The sequence below is a fragment of the Anser brachyrhynchus genome, assembly GCF_964034855.1.
Source record: "Anser brachyrhynchus genome assembly, chromosome: 11".
NCBI lineage: Eukaryota > Metazoa > Chordata > Aves > Anseriformes > Anatidae > Anser > Anser brachyrhynchus.
Window position 1 is genome coordinate 458,610 of NC_137706.1, and position 21,380 is coordinate 479,989.

At 36.8% G+C, this 21,380-nt stretch overlaps 1 protein-coding gene across 1 annotated transcript in view; it reads left to right on the plus strand.

Moving 5' to 3' along the window:
• The window catches only part of FAM227B (family with sequence similarity 227 member B), a 233,305-nt gene that overhangs the window by 51,849 nt on the left and 160,076 nt on the right, over window positions 1-21,380 (plus strand). Inside the window, exons 5-6 of the mRNA XM_080607961.1 lie at window positions 6,519-6,708; window positions 8,068-8,148. The gene's annotated coding sequence lies outside the window, so the exon portion shown is untranslated. The remainder of the gene's footprint in view (window positions 1-6,518; window positions 6,709-8,067; window positions 8,149-21,380) is intronic.

Below are 21,380 nucleotides of genomic sequence, written 5' to 3' on the forward strand. Positions count from 1 at the left end.
CTTTATAGAGACCTGCTTAACTTTTTGATCTTGTCTGTTTTGTTCTGTTATTTTAAAATAGGTTTTTATTCATGGTGCTCCATGCTCCTTAGCACTGGAGATTTGGCTTCTCCTTCCTTTCCTTATATATACATATATAATTTAAGCTATATGTATATAATATGACATTGGAACCCCTGTATAGAATGATTCCATGAAAATCCTAGTTTCATTTATTCATCTTGTTTCACTTGCAGATTGTCTTGGAAACCAGTTAGTGGTATCAAATGTTGTTTTTTTTCATTTGTAGTAGCATATCTGTGTATATTATTATTTGCAGTGCATATTAAAGAGACTTTTCATATAGTCAAGTCACTTCCCTTTCATAGATATTTTTTTTTGTTATGTTTTGTTTTTACTAATTGTAATATATGCAGTATATGTAGCTTACTTAAAAAGTTTTGGAAGAGAATTGTTTTGAATCAAGTAATATTATTTTTAGATTTACAGAAACGTTCCAGTTGTGCTCAAAATAATTTATGAGGGTTAAGTGATTTAATATATTTGAATAGGGTGACCTTATCGCTCTCTATAGGTACCTTAAAGGAGGCTGTAGCGAGGTAGGGGTTGGTCTATTCTCCCACGTGCCTGGTGACAGGATGAGGGGGAATGGGCTAAAGTTGCGCCAGGGGAGGTTTAGGTTGGATATTAGGAAGAACTTCTTTACTGAAAGGGTTGTTAGGCACTGGAATGGGCTGCCCAGGGAAGTGGTTGAGTCACCATCCCTGGAGGTCTTTAAAAGACGTTTAGATGTAGAGCTTAGTGATATGGTTTAGTGAAGGACTTGTTAGTGTTAGGTCAGAGGTTGGACTAGGTGATCTTGGAGGTCTCTTCCAACCTAGACGATTCTGTGATTCTGTGATTCTGTAATTTTGATTGTATGATTTTCTTTCTGGCCATTATTAAAACATTGGCAGAAACTCTGTTCTTTTAGGAATCCATAAAGCCCCATGTATGAGATCAGAAGGGTTTGCTGAGGATGTAGTGGCATCATTGGATGCATGTATTTGAAGCCATCCTGTATTTATTAAGACATACAAGTGTTTTAATAAAGCTGGATGATGGCTGAATGCATTTCACAGTATTTTTTTAGCAGCTGGACACTTTCTGCAAGAGGAAGAACTTTTCTAGTATTGGTTGGAATTGATAAGCAACAACTCATGATGATTTCAGATGTTTGTTTACGCCAACAAAGACAGCTGGAACCAGCTGGTATTAATCTGAAATAGTTGGAAGTGACAAAAGAAGTATCTTAGAAAAATACCTATAATTGCTCAAATATAAAACTAGTCTTTATAATAGTGCAAGGTTGGAATTCACTCTATTTTACTCATTTATATTCAGACATTAACATTCTTACTGTAAAAAAAAAAAAAGCCCTCTAGAACTTCAAGTAGGTAAAACAACTTAATTAAAAATACTCATACTTGAAAATCTTTGTAGTCAGGTTTGTGGTTGAACAATGGGAGAAGGTAGACAAAGAAGAAACATCAACTAAATTCAGTTCATATATATAACAATCCAAACTGTACAATTATTAAGTTTAAATTATTATAGTTTAATTATGTCAAATTTTAAACTTTACCTGATTATTTTTTCAAGAGTGTAGAAAAATATCAAAGCTTTCATAGTAAATAGGTTAATATAAAAATGTCACTTTAATGTGATCTACAGATGTTATTTTCCTACTTCTAATAATTTCAACAGGAAATGCTCATAATTCTCTGTGCCAGATAGATGTTTGGCTAGTCATTCTCTTGTCATTCTCTTGACTTTTGTTGTTTCCATAATTCTTGTTACAACATTTTGATTTTTTAGCATATACTTAAATCCAACATTAAATTAAGGCATACCTGATCATTTATAGTATAAGATTTCCTTTTTGTTGTTACACATCCCACAAAGGAATAGGTGAAACTTGGCATAATTAATGAAATTTTATTTCTGTGGAAAATACATCTTTTAAGCATCATCATTTACCCTTTCATATGTGCAAACTATGAAATATGATTTAAAAGTTATATTTTGGGGTTAATGCTTTTTTTGTACAAGAAGTACATTAAAAACACTGGTGTTGCTGGACTTTAAGCTTTTTGACATTCTTTCAAGAAACAAATCAAGTCTTAATGTTTTCTCTCTATTTTAAGGGAATGTTTCTATAATCACTGGTCTCTCGGTATTTTTGTTTGTGAGGTCAGTAGAAATATTCCCCTTTCATTCAACAATTTTCTCTGCTTTCATTTCTCCATTATATTAGAGGGCTAAGGTTTTTATATTAGTTTTTAATTTACAAAAGCCATATAAATGTAGGGAGGTTCTGAAGTCAGCTTTAGCATTTTAGAATTTTTAGTTGCTAAACTTTCACATCCGAATAAAAGTGTGTCTCCTGCCAGGTGTGGAGGCTCAAAGGGCTGGAAGGAAACAGCCCATTATCAGAAACGTATATCAGGTGCACTTAACAAGTTCAATAAGATCTGCTTATACTTTTTCACATCAAGAAGGCTATGGGAAACTTATAACATCTGGAAGGAATATGCACATCAGTAGGTCACTTTTTTCACCAGGGTTATTGAGAATCATACGTATAAGCACCAGTTGGATTGACAGTTTACTTAAGGAGACAGTGGACAATGAGTAATTTTAATAGTGACAGAAATTTTGAAACTGAGTCAAAAGAAAAAAAGTTCTAAAGTTCATCTCTTTTCTAAAGTTATTGCAAACAGGGTTTGCTATTTTGACAGCATTGATCTCAATTTTACTGTTTGCGACTGCATTCAGATGACTAATCATCTGCGTTTTTGTGATGTGTTCAGCAGTATGGTGACAATGAAGGTTATTCCAGAGGCTATTCCTTTTTTACCTTTGTTTTTCTGAAAATAAATTGCCTTAACAAAATGACATGCATTGCTTATTAAAGAGGCAAAGCATTGAATGGATAATTTTCTACCATACTAAAAGGTGAATGCCGTATCAATTAACCAATATATTTTCTGACATCATTTCTTTTTGTCTAGTACAATCAGGTTTCTTGAATAACTGGGATATTTTCATTTAAGGGAAACCAAAAGGTGCCCTTGATAATGTTCAGTTGTGCCTCAGAAACTTTTCCCATTCAGTTCCACAGAAATGTGCCATCATACCTTCGCAGTTTGCTTTCTCCTAGCCCTCAAAAAGACTTTTATATTTCCTTTCTTCTCGTGGGAATGTTTCTGAGGCACTACCTTAAATACTGTCCTTTAAGAAGAGGCAGGTATGTGGCTGATTATATTTTGATTCAGTTAAGTGATCTGTTGATCTGTTTTGAATCTGTTAATCTGTTTTTAAAGAGTAAATTGCAATACTGTTGAGATTTGCAATATGAGATCTACATAAACATCTGAAGCCTAACCTTTTCTGCTTGAATTTTCTAAATCCACAACTTTATGCTTTGCAATTCATTTTCAGGACCTTATTTGTAAAACGTAATGTAAATTTTCTTTCAGAATAATACAATATATCCTATTTAATTACTCTGTGCTGAACAAGATATATTGCTTCCTCTAGCAGCTACACTTCAGTGGCTGTATTCTTCCCCCAGAGTCCTAAACTGGATGTCCTACTCCCTGATTTAGCATATTTGCTGCATATGCTTTCTAATAAAATAATTTCAATTTGACTTTCCAAGATTAAATGACAGCCAATAGTTTCTAAATAGGATTACATGGTGGATACACCTATACTCCACAGCAGTCATAATTATCAATAACCTGTATAGCATTATGAGCTATATTTAGGTTCCTCCTGTACTTTCTGATATCTTAGGCTTCATGCTCTAGTGCTATAGTCCTGTTTCATGAGAAATGAAGTTGGATAAATAATTCAGCACTTTCTGCAGAATAAAAAAACTTAATCAAAATTAATGTGTGACTGTGTCAAGAAAGACTTCAAGCATTTAGTAAGGTTTTTGCTAAATTATACACTTGCTTATTAATTGGTTCCTTTTAGTTTTAAAGCAGCTGTCTGTAACAAATTCCTTTTGCTGTGTAAAGCAGCTGTGCAGGATTAATGTCAGGTCAACAACTCAGACTCCAGAAAGAGTCATGGCAGTCTGAAGTTCCCAGTGACTGGAAAAGGGGATCCCCCATTTTTTAAAAAGGGAAAAAGGAAGGCCTGGGGACCTACAGTCCAATCAGTCTCATCTGCATGCCTGGCAAGATCATGGAGCAGATGCTCCTGGTTATGCTAAGGCACTTGGAAAACAGAGGTGATTGGCGACAGCCAGCATGGCCTCGCCAAGGGCAAACAGTGCCTGACAAATTTGGTGGCCTTCTATGACAGGGTTACTTTGCAAGCTGGGAGGTACTTTGAGGAAACAAAGTTGAATATAAGGAACAAGGATCACAGCAAGCTCTGGCACTTAGTTTAGGAGAAATCTGTTGCCTAACTACAGTGATGTCTTTAACTACCAATTGAGCCTTTAACTCTTCTGTAGAAAAAGATTTTGGTGTCATAGTGTGCCAAGTTTTAATGTGAGTTAAAAGTGCTTTAAAGTTGTAAGAAAAAGGAGATGTTATGTAAGGTGCATAATAAGACAGCCTGCATAAAGTGGAGTAATCTGTCCAGTCTATTAAGATTGGTATGGCCCAATTAGTATGATCAGTTTTGGTTATTACACTGAGGGAAGATGTGGAGCAGTTGAAGAGAATACTAAGATGAAGAATGAGAATGATTAAATGTTTAGAAGTTATGACTTAAAAGGAAATAGGAGTGAAATTGGGTGTTTTTTGCTGAAAGGTAAATTTTGATATCAGTTCTTGGGCATGTAAAAGGCTGATGCAAAACCAAAATTGATTTATCATGTCTCTTGTGAGTAAGGCATGTGTAAATGCAGCTGAATTAAATTAGATGCTCAGTAAATAAAAATAATGGGGAGCTGAATGCATTTCCTGAGATGGTGGAATATTCATCATTCTTGACATTGACAACAATTTTTCAGGTAGACTTCATACTATTTTGGGGTAGGTTTTCTAGAGGAAGTCCTGTATCCTTTCAAGTCATAAGATTCCTTGAAAAACTGTTTTATTTATTTACTTATTGATTTTACTTATTAACATTTGGTTTCAGTCTTGTGAGTGTGTTTTTTTTGGAAAAGCTGTTTCATTTGAAAATGTTTAATGGTTCTTGCATATCTCAGGGCAAGAAACACCTGTAGTAATGTAATGATCGTTTATAACCAACTTAGCTCCCCAGGTCAATGAAAATACATTTAAGTGGTAGTGATATAGATGCATAGCTGTATGATGTATCAGTATACACCTGGATAAGATCTGGAGTGCTTGCTAAAACGAAATAAAGATGAACTGTGTCAGGTTGGTCACTACTTCCAGAAAGTAGAATATTTACATCAATAAATGGAAGTACTGGGGGAAAAAAAAAAAAGAAAAAAAAAAAAAAAGGAGGGGAAAAAAATTTTAGTTATAGAAACATGGGTAGGATGTTGAGCTTCTTGATGTGCTACCATTCATAATCCTGTAATCTTGCTATATCTATAACAGCTTCTGGATGTCCAAATAACAGCTTTAGCCAAAAGCCATTTATAAATCAGGGTAAATTACTTTAAAGATCTTTATGTAATCCATGTCACTTGTACATTGTATCAAATAATGTACTGACTGAAATGTAATTAATCTTATGCACTATGTTTTCATTTTGATATATATTAAAATTCTCCATCGAATTTATAATGGGTAAGAAAGCAAGTCAATATTTTTGTTTTTAAGATGGTTGTATCATCACCATACCCACGGAAAACATGACTTTAACTTTACCATTTGCTATGAAACGTGTATACTTAATATGTATACTTAAAATATTTTGAAAGGAAAACTTATTGTGGTATAAACAAAAAATAAACTTGCTAGAGTTCATTTTCATAAAATACATCTATGACATCTCAGAAGTTAACTTGTACAATAATATACAAGATGTGGTGATGTTGTAATAAGGTATTATTCATTACTCTTTGGAAAGTCTGAGAAAAGCCTTACCCAATATAATTACAAAAGAAAACAACAAAAAACACAATCATGCCTTTTTCTTCATAGGTCAAGAGTTCCATTATTGCTGCAAAGCAGATTGATTTCAGCCAATTATTTCATTTTTAAGTGGCTGAGTAATGTTCTGTCATGTAAAGATGAATGCTTTAAGAATTTCCACTCAGTCATTGTCCATGTGGTTTTGGTACTCATTATGAAGAGATATTGTTCTCTAAAGAAATTGCTTTCACTGTGGATTTGCTCATAGATATTTGAAGAAGTGAGGGTGCATTAAGAATTTTAAATTAACATTTTAAGAAGCTGCAGTATTTCATCTTTAATGTCTAGATATTTGCCTTAGAACATAGCTTTGTGTTTGCATATTACTTGTTCTTTCAGATGAACATTGCTCATAGAGTACTCATTTTTATCCTATTATTTTCAGTGTGTTTCCTTTTTTTGCAGACATTTATGCTCACCATTTCCCTCCAGAGGATAACTTCTCTCTCCAAAAAAAAAAAAAAAAAAAAGTCTGAGATAGGGCAATTGAAATACCCTGTGAAGAACATTTTTCTCTGAAGGAACTGTAAAATGAATTCCACCCATGTGTGTCTGATTGGGCACCTAGAAAACAAGAAACTTGCATACTGAGATGGTAATTCTTTTAAGTCTTTAATGTAACTGAATTGTTTATTGTTAATAAAATATGGAAATGATTTGCCTCCTTACTAATGATGCAGGTGTATAAATAAGTCCAAGAGCACAACAGGAGTAGTAAAATAGTAACACTATGGCAAGATAATTGGACAGGATGCTTCTGTGCAGAGGAAGATCACTCAGACGGCATGTGAGTGTGAAAAGACTTTGCCTTTTCATTGGTAGCGCCAATGTTAGAAAGGCAATAGTACCCTAAGGAATGTCTTTTGTCAGCTCTAAAGATTTCATTTTTAGTACAAAATGTAGAAAACTTAGCACTTTAGCCTGCACTTCTGCACCTATGGAAATATATAACAATCTCTGATCTGATTAAAAAGAATGAAGCTCCAAGAATGTTCCTCTCTGTGCTATTTCTTTGTTATCATTCTATGTACGGATACTCCTGATCTTGACCCTTGTATCTACTGTGACTGAACGTATCTTCCTACTCTAGAAATTTAGTCATACCTAGAAATGTTTTGCTATTGGTTTTGGTTTTGTGTACCTGGTTTTTTCTTGTTCTTTTCTCTGGTAGTTATTAAATAAACTAAAAACTGCTGATTTAAGGTAGAAAAACCCACATGAGAGAGTCACTAGAAGTGCAACAAATGCATATAACTATAATATATCAAGGACAGTATGTGCCTCCATGACATTAGCTGATATTAAAACACCAAACACTGATTTACAGACTGTAAAGATTGAGCAAGTTACTAGCCATGAAGCAGCAGAAAGTTTTTATTTGGAAATGTGGTGGGCAGGTGGCTTTTATTGTTTGACTTGTCTCAAAAATTGTGTAAGAGGAGCTCAGTAAAAGAGCAAGAACTTCTCTCATGTGAAAAGTTTATTTCTTTGCACGTATAATCTTTCTGAAGTCTGAATAAACTATAGCTAGAAATAAAGCAACTACACTGGATAGACTTGAAAATTAAGATTTTTTTTCTGCAAACTTTCATTCAATTTGTTTATCTTGCTTGAGTCACTTCTGTGACTTGGCAGAGTGTTTAATCGAGTTATTAATTTTCAGTTCCTTGGGCCTCACTTGATGTGAAGGTCTTTTATTCTGTTATTTTACAATTAAAAGGATCGTGATGGATTTTCCTATACGTACCTCTGCATGTAACATATGCTTTTTGGCAATGAAATATATACGGATGTGATCTGGGTTTACCAATCAGCTTGTTATATTAATGTTTTTATTCTTACAGGACAATTGGAACAATATAAAGGGCATGGAAGAGTCTTATTTCACCTAGGGTAAATGTGATGGCTGAATTTTTAGTGCATTGTCTTATCAGTTGCTGAATACTTTTTTCAGGGTTGCTGAAACATTACACCCAGAAGCTGGATGGCAATCTAAGTGATTTTTCAACCTTGAGAAGTTGACAGACTGCGAAAGGTATGCTATGTCTGATGTAACTCTGAGTGCAAAGGCTTTCTTACAGTATTGTGGTCTTTTCTTGGTTCTGGCTACTTCTGTTTTAGAGTGAAAGAAGGGTTTGCAGTGTCTGGTTGTCTGTTTTTAGACAAATTGAAATGGATTATTAGTTGGGCTAATAATGTCTCTACAAACCCTCATGCCTTATATTCCAGAAATTACCTTGAATTACTACTGCAAGAATAAAGGTGAAAGTGTAATGGCAAGAACCCCAAATCATTTCCCTATTTTTTCATTTTCCAAGGAACTTCATTAAGGTGTGCAATTATCTGGAAAAATGAAGAATCCCCGTTTGCAGGTCTCTGAACAAATTCCATGATGGCATACTTTATATGTTTAGTACAGACAGCATGGATGTTTTAGAGATGCACACAAAGGTTGACTTATTTACCTTTTTTGTAGGCTGTTTCTGACTGACATCACTGTCAGAAATTACAGTTTCCAGAAAACCTGTAACCTATTTGATTTAAAGAGGAAGTTACAGTATAAGGAATGTTAATTTCTATTTAAGCAAGTAAAACAAATCTAAAATCTCAACAGTTCTTTTGCCAGCACCTCTTAAATTCACAGAAAATAAAAGATCAGTTACATGTAAGTGACCAGCCAACATACATAAAAAAAAAACAACAAACCTTTCTTCAATTCTGATGATTTTATTTTAATATGAGGAAAACACTGGAGACGTGCATAGTCAAAACTTCTCAACATTTTCTTTAATAAATGAACAACTCCACCAACAAAGAAATGACAACAACAAAAAAACACATCTAGCAGCAGGTTTTGTATTTTATGATTTATTTTTTCTTTTCCACATCCATACAGGATAGATACCAGTAAGGATGCGAGCATATTTGTCTGTCTGAATCCTAAATGCCATGCTACCTCCCAAGAAATGCATCTGGTATAAGTTAAAAGTCATTTTGCCATTGTAATATTTCCATCTGGGAAACAATCTTGCACATATAAGCTCAAGATTAAGAACAGTGATGCTACATTACCTTTTTGTATTCTTTCCTAAATTGCGTTATTTACTCCTTGGCTAAAGTTTTTTTCTTTTCTTTATGCATTATTTGTTCATCTCTAATATGGCAATAATCTTCCCTGCACTGTGCACTGAATTGTTGAGTATCTCTCAGCTACAAATGGATCGCTACAACGTTCCGAGGAATGGTTTTTTGTAATTAAACTGTTTCCAGTTTACTTTGTTTACATTATCTGGTTGAGCAATCATCATCTGGAACATAATAAAATAATCTAAACTACCGTTCTTCTAAGAATAAACTAAACAACTAATATGCCATCGTTTCCATAGGGACTTTCTTTGAAAGTTGCAATGAAAATGTTGAGAAAACACAAAGAGAAATCCATAAAATATGGAAAACATGTCATAAAAGAATGTTTGGTTGGTATATTTAATTCAAAGTGCTTAGAGAGTATACAGAATTAAATGCAAGGAAATCTTTTAGTATTTACATCTGATAGGAAACCTTTAAAGCTTCCTGTCTTTCAAGCATGACTTGAATCATGTGAGAAATATTGCTCAAGTGCTGTTTGTGCTATAAGAAATCAAATAAGCTGGGCTCTTAAAAAATGGTGTTAAAGGTATGTGCTCTTATGTATGCATGTGTATGCAACTTTTTTGTTCAGCCTACTGTAGACATTGTTAAACTAGATTAATTTGGCACGTACTGCTAGCAGTATAACAGAAGCATTTTTACTATAATGAAGGCTTCTGAAAGACAGAGTAAGTATACAAACATAATGCCTGTTATGAGGCTTACTGCCACAGACTCTGCTAGCTGATTGAGCTAATTTTGTGATTAGTTGGAAAGTCTTAGAAATCTAATGTATCACACTAATTTTTGTTTCTATGTGAGGCCTCTCAGTCTCTCACCATACAAATAATGAAAACAAAACAACAGTAAGATATGCTAACCTTTCTCTAAAGCAGAGTGGAAACTATACATCACGCTTCATACCACTAATAATTCTGTATTTAGCTCTTTAAATTATGTCATGGTTGAACAGATAGTGCTTTCCCCTGCTGAATACTCTACATGTATCTAAATGAGTTATAAAGGTTCTCAGTCTCACTATACATACCTCAGATATCTTGTCTTCTGACTGAAAACAATAGCAAAACCCCAAAGACTATCCTGGTAAATTGTTGGATATCACCATTCAGCTAGAATGAAAATGTTCAAAAAATGCTTATTTTTTTCCTTCTCACACTTTCTATTTGATTCTCCTGTTTTGTGACACTGAATTTCTCTTAGGCTATCCATTCTTGGATTCCTAGAAAGCTTTTACTAGCAGTATATTTTGTGAATTGTTATGAATAAATAACAGAAAATAAGAGGCTATGAACCAAACTAAAAAATCACTTGGCATCTTGCCAATGGAAAAAACTGCAAAACTAAAACCTAAAATAATGAACTGTTACAACTACCTTCCTCCAGTCACAGTAAAAATAACATGGCCTTCCAATGCCTATAATAGGGCTAAAATTTTGCTGGGTTTTCAGATGCTTATATGTTAATACTTTTAATTAATTAAATTATGTCATTAAAGCAAAAACACAATTTACGTTTCTAATTTGTTTCTTCTTGCAGTTTTTTCTGGATGATAAAATTCATTGGGTCATTTTTACTTCGAACTCTATTTGATTGACAAAGCTATTGAGCTTGATTTCACAACTCAGTTCTGGAAAATAATTCCTGAACAGACACAATTTTAATAGATTTTATGGCATATTGCAAAAAGTATTTTGCCAATGAGCTTGGGCCTAGACTGGTGTGTGTGGGGTCCCACCTGTCTCTAAGGGGAAAACGGACACTAGTGCAGGAGCTGGCAGGGCTCATTGAGAGGGTTTTAAACTAGGTAGGAAGGGGGACGGGGAGGGAATAAGGCTCGTTAGAGGTGTGCCAGGGGGAACAATGTCAGGGTCTGGGGAGCAGGCAATGGCCTAGCTGAAGTGCATTTACACTAATGCATGCAGCATGGGCAACAAACAGGAGGAGCTGGAGCAGGCTAACTATGACTTGGTTGCCATCACTGAAATGTGGTGGGACCACTCCCATGACTGGAGTGCTGCAATGTCTGGCTATAGGCTCTTCAGAAGGGACAGGCAGCACAGAAGGGGTGGTGGTGTGGCTCTCTATATTAGAGAGTGTTTTGATGCTGTGGAACTCGAAACTGAGACTGGGAACGATAAGGTTGAATCCCTATGGGTTAGGATCAGCGGGAAGGCCAACAAGGCAAGCATCCTGGTGGGGGTCTGTTATAGACCCCGCCAAACCAGGATGAGGAGACGGATGAGGAGTTCTACAGGCAGCTGGCAAAAGTTGAGAAATCATCAGCTCTTGTCCTCGTGGGGGACTTCAATTTCCCAGACATATCCTGGAAATGCAATACAGCTCAGAGGAAGCAGTCTAGGAGGTTTCTGGAGAGCGTGGAAGATAGCTTCCTGACACAGCTGGTTAGAGAGCCTACCAGGGGAGGTGCCCCGCTAGACCTTCTGTTCACAAACAGAGAAGGACTGGTGGGAGATGTGGTGGTTAGAAGCTGTCTTGGGCAGAGTAACCACGAAATGGTAGAGTTCTCTATTCTTGGTGAAGTCAGGACGGGGACCAGTAAAACCGCTGTCTTGGACTTCCGGAAGGCATACTTTGAGCAGTTCAGGACACTGGTTGGCAGAGTCCCTTGGGAGGCAGTTCTGAAGGGCAAAGGAGTACAGGAAGGCTGGGCACTCCTCAAGAAGGAAATCTTAATGGCTCAGGAGCGATCTGTCCCCACGTGCCAAAAGCCGGGGTGGAAGAAGACCGGCCTGGCTGAACAGAGAGCTTGTGTCTAGAGCTTAGGAAAACAAAACAAAAAAAAAAGTTTATGATCCTTGGAAAAGAGGGCAGGCCACTCAGAAGGATTGTAAGGATGTGTAGGGACAAAATTAGAAAGGCCAAAGCTCATCTGGAGCTCAGTCTGGCTACTGCTGTTAAAGATGACAGAAAATGTTTTTATAACTACATTAACATGAAAAGGAGAACTAAGGAGAATCTCCATATTTTACTGGATGCAGGGGGAAACTTAGTGATGAGAGATGAGGAAAAGGCTGAGGAGCTTAATGCCTTCTTTGCCTCAGTCTTTAGGAGCAAGACCAGTTGTTCTGTTGTTCTGATTGTGGCCCTCACAATCCACACGGAAATGGTTGGCGAGCTGCTACAGCACTTAGATGTACTCAAGTTGATGGGGCCGGATGGGATCCACCCAAGGGTACTGAGAGAACTGGCGGAAGAGCTGGCCAAGCTGCTTTCCATCATTTATCAGCAGTCCTGGCTATCAGGGGAGGTCCCAGTTGACTGGTGGCTGGCAAACGTGACGCCAATCTACAAGGGCTGGAAGGTAGACCCAGGAAACTATAGGCCTGTTAGTTTGACCTCAGTGCCAGAGAAGCTCATGGAGCAGATTATCTTGAGTGTCATCACACGGCATTTGCAGGGCAACCAGGCGATCAGGCCCAGTCAGCATGGATTTATGAAAGGCAGGTCCTGCTTGACGAACCTGATCTCCTTTTATGACAAAGTGACATGCTTAGTGGATGAGGGAAAGGCTGTGGATGTGGTCTACCTTGACTTCAGTAAGGCCTTTGACACTGTTTCCCACAGCATTCTCTTCAAGAAACTGGCTTCTCTTGGCTTGGACTGGTATACGCTTTGTTGGGTTAGAAACTGGCTGGGTAGCCACGCCCGAAGAGTCGTGGTGAATAGAGTTAAATCCAGTTGGAGGCCGGTCACTAGTGGAGTCCCCCAGGGCTCAGTACTGGGGCCAGTTCTCTTTAATATCTTTATCGATGACCTGGATGAGGGGATCGAGTGCACCCTCAGTACGTTTGCAGACGACACCAAGTTAGGTGCGTGTGTCAATCTGCTCGAGGGTAGGAAGGCTCTGCAGGAGGATCTGGATAGGCTGGACCGATAGGCTGAGGCCAACTGTATGAAGATCAACAAGGCCAAGTGCCAGGTCCTGCACCTGGGGCACAACAACCCCAAGCAGCACTACAGGCTGGGAGATGAGTGGTTAGAAAACTGCCTGGTAGAGAAGGACCTGGGAGTGTTGGTTGATAGTCGGCTGAATATGAACCAGCAGTGTATTCAGGTGGCCAAGAAGGCCAACAGCATCCTGGCTTGCATAAGAAGCAGTGTGGCCAGCAGGTCTAGGGAAGTGATTGTTCCCCTGTACTCGGCTCTGGTGGGGCCGCACCTCGAGTACTGTGTTCAGTTTTGGGCCCCTAACTGCAGGAAGGACATGGAGGTGCTCGAGCGAGTCCAGAGAAGGGCAACAAAGCTGGTGATGGGTCTGGAGAACAAGTCTTATGAGGAGCAGCTGAGGGAGCTGGGATTGTTCAGCCTGGAGAAGAGGAGGCTCGGGTGTGACCTTATTGCACTCTACAGGTTCCGTATAGGAGGCTGTAGCAAGGTGGGGGTTGGTCTATTCTCCCAATTGCCTGGTGACAGGACGAGGGGGAATGGGCTAAAGTTGCACCAGGGGAGGTTTAGGTTGGATATTAGGAAGAACTTCTTTACTGAAAGGGTTGTTAGGCATTGGAATGGGCTGCCCAGGGAAGTGGTTGAGTCAACCATCCCTGGAGGTCTTTAAAAGACGTTTAGATGTAGAGCTTAGTGATATGGTTTAGTGAAGGACTTGTTAGTGTTAGGTTAGAGGTTGGACTAGGTGATCTTGGAGGTCTCTTCCAACCTAGATGATTCTGTGATTGTATATATCGTTCTATAGTATATTCACCAATTGCTTTAACATTTAAGAATTAGTAATTTTAAGTTTGGAACCTTGCAAAAACTGCTGTATTTCCGTACTGTCCCTTGAAATAATCTTGCACAGCTCTAAAGAGGAAAACAAAATCGTGATCTTGCTTTTCTTTTGTTTAATTTTCTGTCTGTTGATCTTAATGTTTAAACCTCGGGTGTACATTATTTACTCATTTTTTCCTTCAGTTTTTAAGTTCTTGTAGTTTTGGCATGTATTCTTCCAACATTCAAATCTGTACGTGCAATCAGTGAAATGTGGTTTTACTAAGATGGTTTCTTCAATTGGACTTAATGTGTAAATATGCTGTCAGAGTAGTTAGCTTTCATCACATATGTTCCCGTATCAGAAAAATGTCTGTGCAAGCATTGCCCAAGCACTCTGTATACATGAGTGGATATCTACTAGAGATGTCTCTGAAAATTAAATTCCAAATGTCAAGGTAAATCATCCTCCTCTAGGACTAGAGGGAAAAAAAAAAAGTCTATATGCATTATTCTTAGGCAAGCATTCTACATTCAAGTGTATTATTTTCTATAAGCTCATTCACTAATTTACCGTCTGTAATCTGTTGTCTTGTATGTAGTAATACACAACATACCTTTGCACTTTTGGTAAAATGTGCCAAAGGAGGACTGAGTTTGAAATAGGCATGGATTGTGAGTTACTGAGCTATGTTCATAGAAACTCATGCAGTTCCAGAAGTATGACAGTGCTGGGTTTCATTAGCACAACTTGAAATTAATCACAAGATTAGCAAATTAAATGAAGGTGTATAGGGGAAAGGATTAACATTCAGTTCCAGATCTTATTCTGCTTGATTCCAGCCTGTCTATAAATAAATAAATAAGGAACTTCTTTCCATTTGGGGGACGGTTACAGCAGTAGGCTTTGAAAGGCATAAAAGTTTAAGATGAGAATATAGGTGTTCCAATGACTATTTCACCAGGAGGGGAAGAATGTCAGTCTCAACATATCTGCTTCGCAGGCTTAACCTCATGCTAAACTGCCAATTTTCAGAAAAGTATTAAAGAGATTTGGATCCTATTGATTTTTGGGCTGCCAGAACTTTTACTGCTTTTGTGTATGTAGAGATAATAAAAAGATGACTTTATAATCTCCCCCCAAAGTAACTATGGGAAGAATTATATTAACAGAAATTACAGGTTAAGAATATTTTTAAAAATCAAAGCCGTCTATATCACAAAAACTTTTAGAATAATATTCTTCTTCAAGGTAATGATCATAGTTGCTTGCATGATAATGGAGAAGTGATAGGTCATACACGAAACTTGAGGATTCAGCCTTTTCAAACTATGTGTATAAATGAAAATATCATTTCCAATATAAAACTCAAAGTCTCAAAGAACGTATTGTACTGCTGTCATAATATCAAAGAGTGGAAGATGATACCATGAGCTATAGAACTGACTACAGATTGAGAGGTAGTGGTGAAAACCTGTTCTTCCTAAGTTGTGCAACCAATATGCAAGTATCAGGATGTTCTTATGGGAAGGAAAAGTAAAATAAAATTGAAGTATGGTTTTTTTTTTGACCTTAGAAAAATCTGTGAAACAAAAATTACCATGGGTTAAATCTTTTTTTCTTATATTTGTATAATTCCATTAGCCATATGGGGTAGAACAGGATACAGGTTAAGCATTTCCAGAATCCATTTTTGCTTCTCCTTTGGATTCCTTAGATCTTACATCAGAGGTATTCTGTTCTTCCTTTCTTCCTTCCTTCCTAGAGTAAATGGGCAAGGATTAGAGGGAGGTTTTGCTTTACCTTACCTCCTACTCATTAACTAAGTGCCTGAGATACTGCAAGTGGACTGTGTGTAGTAACTGTCAACAGTGATGAATTGCTGTCTTTCTCCCAAAGGACAAAGAAGGGCCATTAATGTGAGGAGTGTATTTTCTTTCTTCAACAGAATCAGTTGTGTGTCTTCCCAGGTTTGTACCAAAAAGCTATGATTTTCTGTATCACTTTATGTAGAAAGGCTTTCCTTTTCAGTTTAAAAAAAAAAATTCTTTAGGTTTTTGTTATCTTAATGGCCTGAAAAGATACATGTGCATGCAGGATGGAACTGAGATTTTTCCAGTGAACTCCTTATGACACTTTTTTTGGACAGTTATAAATACTGGCAGTTGTTTCCTTATTCTCAAAGTTCTTATAGCTGTTCTCAGCTTTGCTTTAAGGCCATGTGTATCTCTTAAGCAAGATGTGCACTATACTAAATGGCTTTGTTCAGAGTCTTACTAATAGGAATGTCCCTGCCACATGTATCTGCTTTGTCTGTGTAATCTCTTGTAGATTGTTTTCTGGCATTGAATTGACAGTGTATGTTTAAGCAAATATGCTTTAGTTTTTGCATCTGTGTTAATAATTAATATATAGCTTTGGACTATTTCCAGTTAATTACAGGGATAACCAAGTTTTAATGACATCTATACAATCAGGCATTTGATATAATTATGTATAATATTTGAGAAAAACATTATTTGCAGAAACGGAACTTTTGTAAAATAACATGGGTATGGGTAAGATGAAACATTTCATTCCTTTTTTCCTTCTATTTTGGGTCAAAATATCAGGTCTGTGAGAACCTTACTGTTAAAATGGAAAGGAATGGTATTTGGGTGAAACTGATTCATCCTTCAGGGCATCTCCCTGGTATTATATGCATGTTACTTTCTCAGGCAGCATTGGGTTTTGACAGTGTTCTGGAAGATCTTGACCATAAAAGGTAAATCTACATAGCAGGTAAGCCATAAAGGTAAACATAATAGATTCAGGAGAGTAATTAGAGATAGAAGGGCAATATATAACCTTTCTATCACTTAAACCCTATCTTGAAAGTACAAGCAGGATTTAGGTGACGTGTCATCCCTGGACCAGTGCTTAGCACAAGGTGGATGTAATGCTTTGACTTCAGGGGAGCTGATTTTCTGTGAAAATATTTTACTGCCTGCAAGGGATAGAGAGCTCAGAGAATAATAATCTAGGACTTCCTTCCTCTGTGAATAAGCATAATTAGCGTGGAAATGTGTGTGCAGTCAGGCATATAATTATATATATATAAAAAATATATTTATATGTAAATATATTATTTACATGCACATATATGTGCTAAGGGGGAAGAGACAGCTGTTCCTTACTCTGCTTTATAAAATGACTTCATTTCTTTATTAACAAAGCATGATTTATTCACACACGAGCCAGGAAAAATAGTGTCCTTTCCTAATCCTGCAGTTGTGTTATTGGTTTTCCCACCTCATGTGTGAGTGGAATTGAGGTTGTCACCTCACTGTGGTTAGTTCCACACCTTTTTCAGGGTAAACAGCATGTGAACTTGTATATGCAGCATCTGAGCCAAGGCCTTTCTATAAACCAAACTTTAATTTGTTATTGTTTTGGCATCTATGAATGTGTTTGTGAGACCATGTGGGCTGGCTGTGGAAGACACTATAAAAACTAACAGTGGAATGTCCATCTGGAGATGGTCTGTGTTATTTATGAAAACTTAGGGCCCAATCCTGCCACCTTCTCTCACGCTAACAATCTCACTGAGGTCAGCCAGTGATTATATTTCTTTAGGGATGACTTATGTGCATAAAACTTTACTGACATTGATATACGGATGGAGTTTTCAGACTTAGGTGATTAGATAACCTGTATCCACTGACATCAACTGGAAGTTGAAATGCTATCTGTGCCTTTGGAATTAAATAAAGATTAAGTTAGTATGAATTAGAGGAAAAGTCTTTGTATTTAGTTGTATCATTTATTTTGTAGCTATACACTGTAAGAACCTGATTGTGGGAGTTACCGAAGAAAAATAAAGGTGAGAAGTGGGTGGTAGCTTCTCCTAGTGGTGTTAAGTCATTTTTAAAAACAAGGGTTTAAAGTGCAAATAGAACATAAAATTGGCAAAGAAGAAAAGATTTCTGATGAGCAATACTAAGGAGCTGGAGCAGTAATTAATGTTGTGAAAACAATATTAGGTTTAGGTGCTGTTCTAATGGTAAGTTTTGCATTTTATGTGAATACTCTGAAACCTTATTTATTCTGATGACCTGAAGTTTCTTTTTGTATTTGCACCATATTAGATGAATTATCTGTGATATGAAATCATATGCCAAGCAGATATAACTTGATAAATTTGCAGTAAAGGACTGAATATTTTGTATGCCAGTGCTATGTAGACTTGTACTTTCTTTGGAATTAGAGATTTTGATTTATGTAACTTTTAGCCAGATGCATCACCTGTCCAACTGATAGAATTCTGGTCACTCAATTCAAATGGATTTAGCATCTTATTTGTTTATTTATTTATTCTTTTACCATCACTGGTCCTGCAGTCTAAATCATGTGCTAGGACCTGTTCTATCTGTACTTTTTATAGTGAACATACTGAAATCATAGTAGAGGTCAGCATAAGGAAAGAGATTTCATACAATTATTTGAAGCTGAATCTTGAATGAAATTCTAGCTTAAATTATTATTAGCAGTAAATTTAATTAACCAAGCATGATATGTCTTGTGTCCAAGCTTAAATGAGGAACCATGAGTGCATGATGCAACTTTGTTCAAGAAAAATGCAACTCTTGCCAGTATTGTCCATCCGGCTCAGAACCCACACCTTCTAGAAAGACTTACTCAATGCAAAGTTACAGTTCTAGCAATGGAGTAAGTTGCTGAAGGATATGATGCCCTTAGCATGACGGCCAGTGTTTGCAGGGTACTACCAGACTACAGCATTAGTGCACTACTGATATTCTTATAATCTAGTGTGATCTGGAGTGTTGTTTGTCCTGCAGTAGGCTGTACTACACCAGTAGAATAATCTTATAGAAGGAAGACTTGAACACTGTTGGGAGATTCTAGAACCTGCTTTCCAGATGGGCTGAAGTCTTCCTTATATGAAGTAAAAACAGAGCTAGCAAAAGATGTTTTTTTCTCACCAACAGGGGCATCCAGTGCAACCCAAAGAAGGGATTGACAAAACCTGAATTAACCTAATCTGTGTCAGTGAAGTGATCTTCAATTTAGAAATTGGAGCACTTTGAACTCTAGGAATACTACCCCTTTTTCTGACTTCTGCTTTACACAAGCAGTCCTAAACAACTGGTTGTGACCTCTTTACCAAAGAATTGAACACTATGTCTTGTGTATCAGTTTTTCTTTTTTTTTTTTGCTCCTTAAGTATTACCCTTTTGTAAAATACACTAAATGTGTCCTTTCTAAGAACAATAATAGGTATAAAAGAAAACCAGTTTTAGTAAATCTATTGAAACATATGGTAAGAAATTCTATCAATAAATGTGTCTTGCATTTGGCTTAGCTTTAACATACCACTTTTTATTATTTTTCCATGATAATCTCTCATATAAATAGAAGGGTAACATAAGATTATTTGCAAAGGAAAGTGTGAACTGATCACAACATGCAAACAGGATTGTCTTCGGTATTATATGTTCCACTCCAAGCTGTCTTTGAAGTTTCTGTGTTTATTTTGAGGCCTAGCCCTGGGGACAGTATGAATTGGGTAACAGAATCTGTTACTCCTCCTAAACTTACAGTCTCTGACAAGTAAAGGTGCAAAATTCTCCCTGCTAGTTTTGAACTCCAGCTCCCCACATAGTATCATGTTGCATTACTGGCCAAACCATCTTTCAGTATAAGACGCGTTTTGAAACAATTCAGATTTGGAAATGATTTCAGAGCCAGTTAGATTTATATAAGGAACTCGTTTAAAAAACAAACAAACAAAACTAAAACCCCCACAAACTAAATACTCTATCAGTTATTTACGTACATAGGCTACACATTGAAATAGTTAAAATTTGTAGCAGTTCATCTCAAGCAGAATCAATTTGGTAAAGATATCAAACACTGGTGCTTCATTGAAATAGACATTTTCACTGTCACTTGCTGCTTGCCACTGATATTTTCTTCAGAAGTCATCTTGAAAACAACTTTTCATAACACTGCTTATGATTTTATAACATTCCACTATGGAGGTATAGAGCAAATGTAGTCCTATGTTTTCTGCATTGTGTATAACATGCTATAATGAAGTAATTTTATGCATTTCTTTCCTGACACTCGGAGATTAATGCTTTTACCATTGTACATCTAGGAAAACAGCAACAGGATATGTAAGCTGAATCAAACCACTAGTGGTTGGCTTTTTTGAATCTGAACAACAATCCAAACCAAGATCTCATATTGTTTTACAGAAGACTTGTTCAATACAGAGGCTCAGCACTTATGGAGGTCTGCAGAGCAACAGTTTGTCCTCCCTTCTTTCTGCTGCCATCATATGAGAGAACACCCTCTCTGATACCTATGTTCTCATGCTGCTACTGCTTGGAGTGCCCTGTAAGTCTTGACATCACATCAGCTTTCAACCAGTCCCTGCCTTGATTCCTTTATAACTGCCTCATGTGCAAGTTTATTTTCTTTTGTGCTCTGTATATGCGGGCTTAGATATGCCAAAGGAAGAGGAGCTAAGAGAGATTCAGTCCCCCCTGCCATTTGTCCTATTTCCCACTTTTCTTTCACAGTGCTGTCACAACTGTTTTCCAATGATGATTCAGTTCCTAGAGTTTCTTGAGATTCTCAACTTCACATCCTACACTGAGAAAGCTGGAACTATACTAGGAAGCTGTTTTAAGAATGTGGTAGGGAAGAACAGAAAGGGTTAATATCTTATGTTTTAAGCTTTTTTATGTCAAGGCTTCTGACATTATTCCAATGAAAAACCTCACTCTGGTTGTAATGAAACCAGATCCAGACAGATGGTAACAGTGACACCTTTGTGCAAGTACCAACCCTAAGTCTGGTTGGCAGGCTTAGCACAAAGATGAAAACCAGCTACTTTGTGACCCCTGTCTACTTAGAGGTGGATGGGAAGAGGTTGCTTTGTTATGTACCCTACCAGGTTTTGCTCTCATGCTTTCAGGAAATCATCTACCAGTAATTTTTCCCTCTTAGAATAATAGTGACCCAGTAGAGAGGTCCATCTCCCAGTATTTCATATTTCCATACTTCCTATAGCCATACAGTCTATGGACCTTTTAACACACCTGTTAAATATCTTATAAAATGCCAGTCCTCAAATTTCTCTTTATCTCACCTCCTGGCAGTGAGTATCTAAGACGAATTAACTGTGGGAGCAAGTGAAAGCTAAATAAATTAGAAGCCCCTGTTTATGATTTTAAAAAAAAAAAAAAAGAGAGAGAAAAAGTGTGGATTATGCCACTGTTTCATTTTTCCAGCCCTCCAGCCCCCTTGGACTAAAACTTTTATTATTATTCTTGCTTGCAAAATACAAATTATCAGTCTCTTTTGTTTATTGAGAAAACACA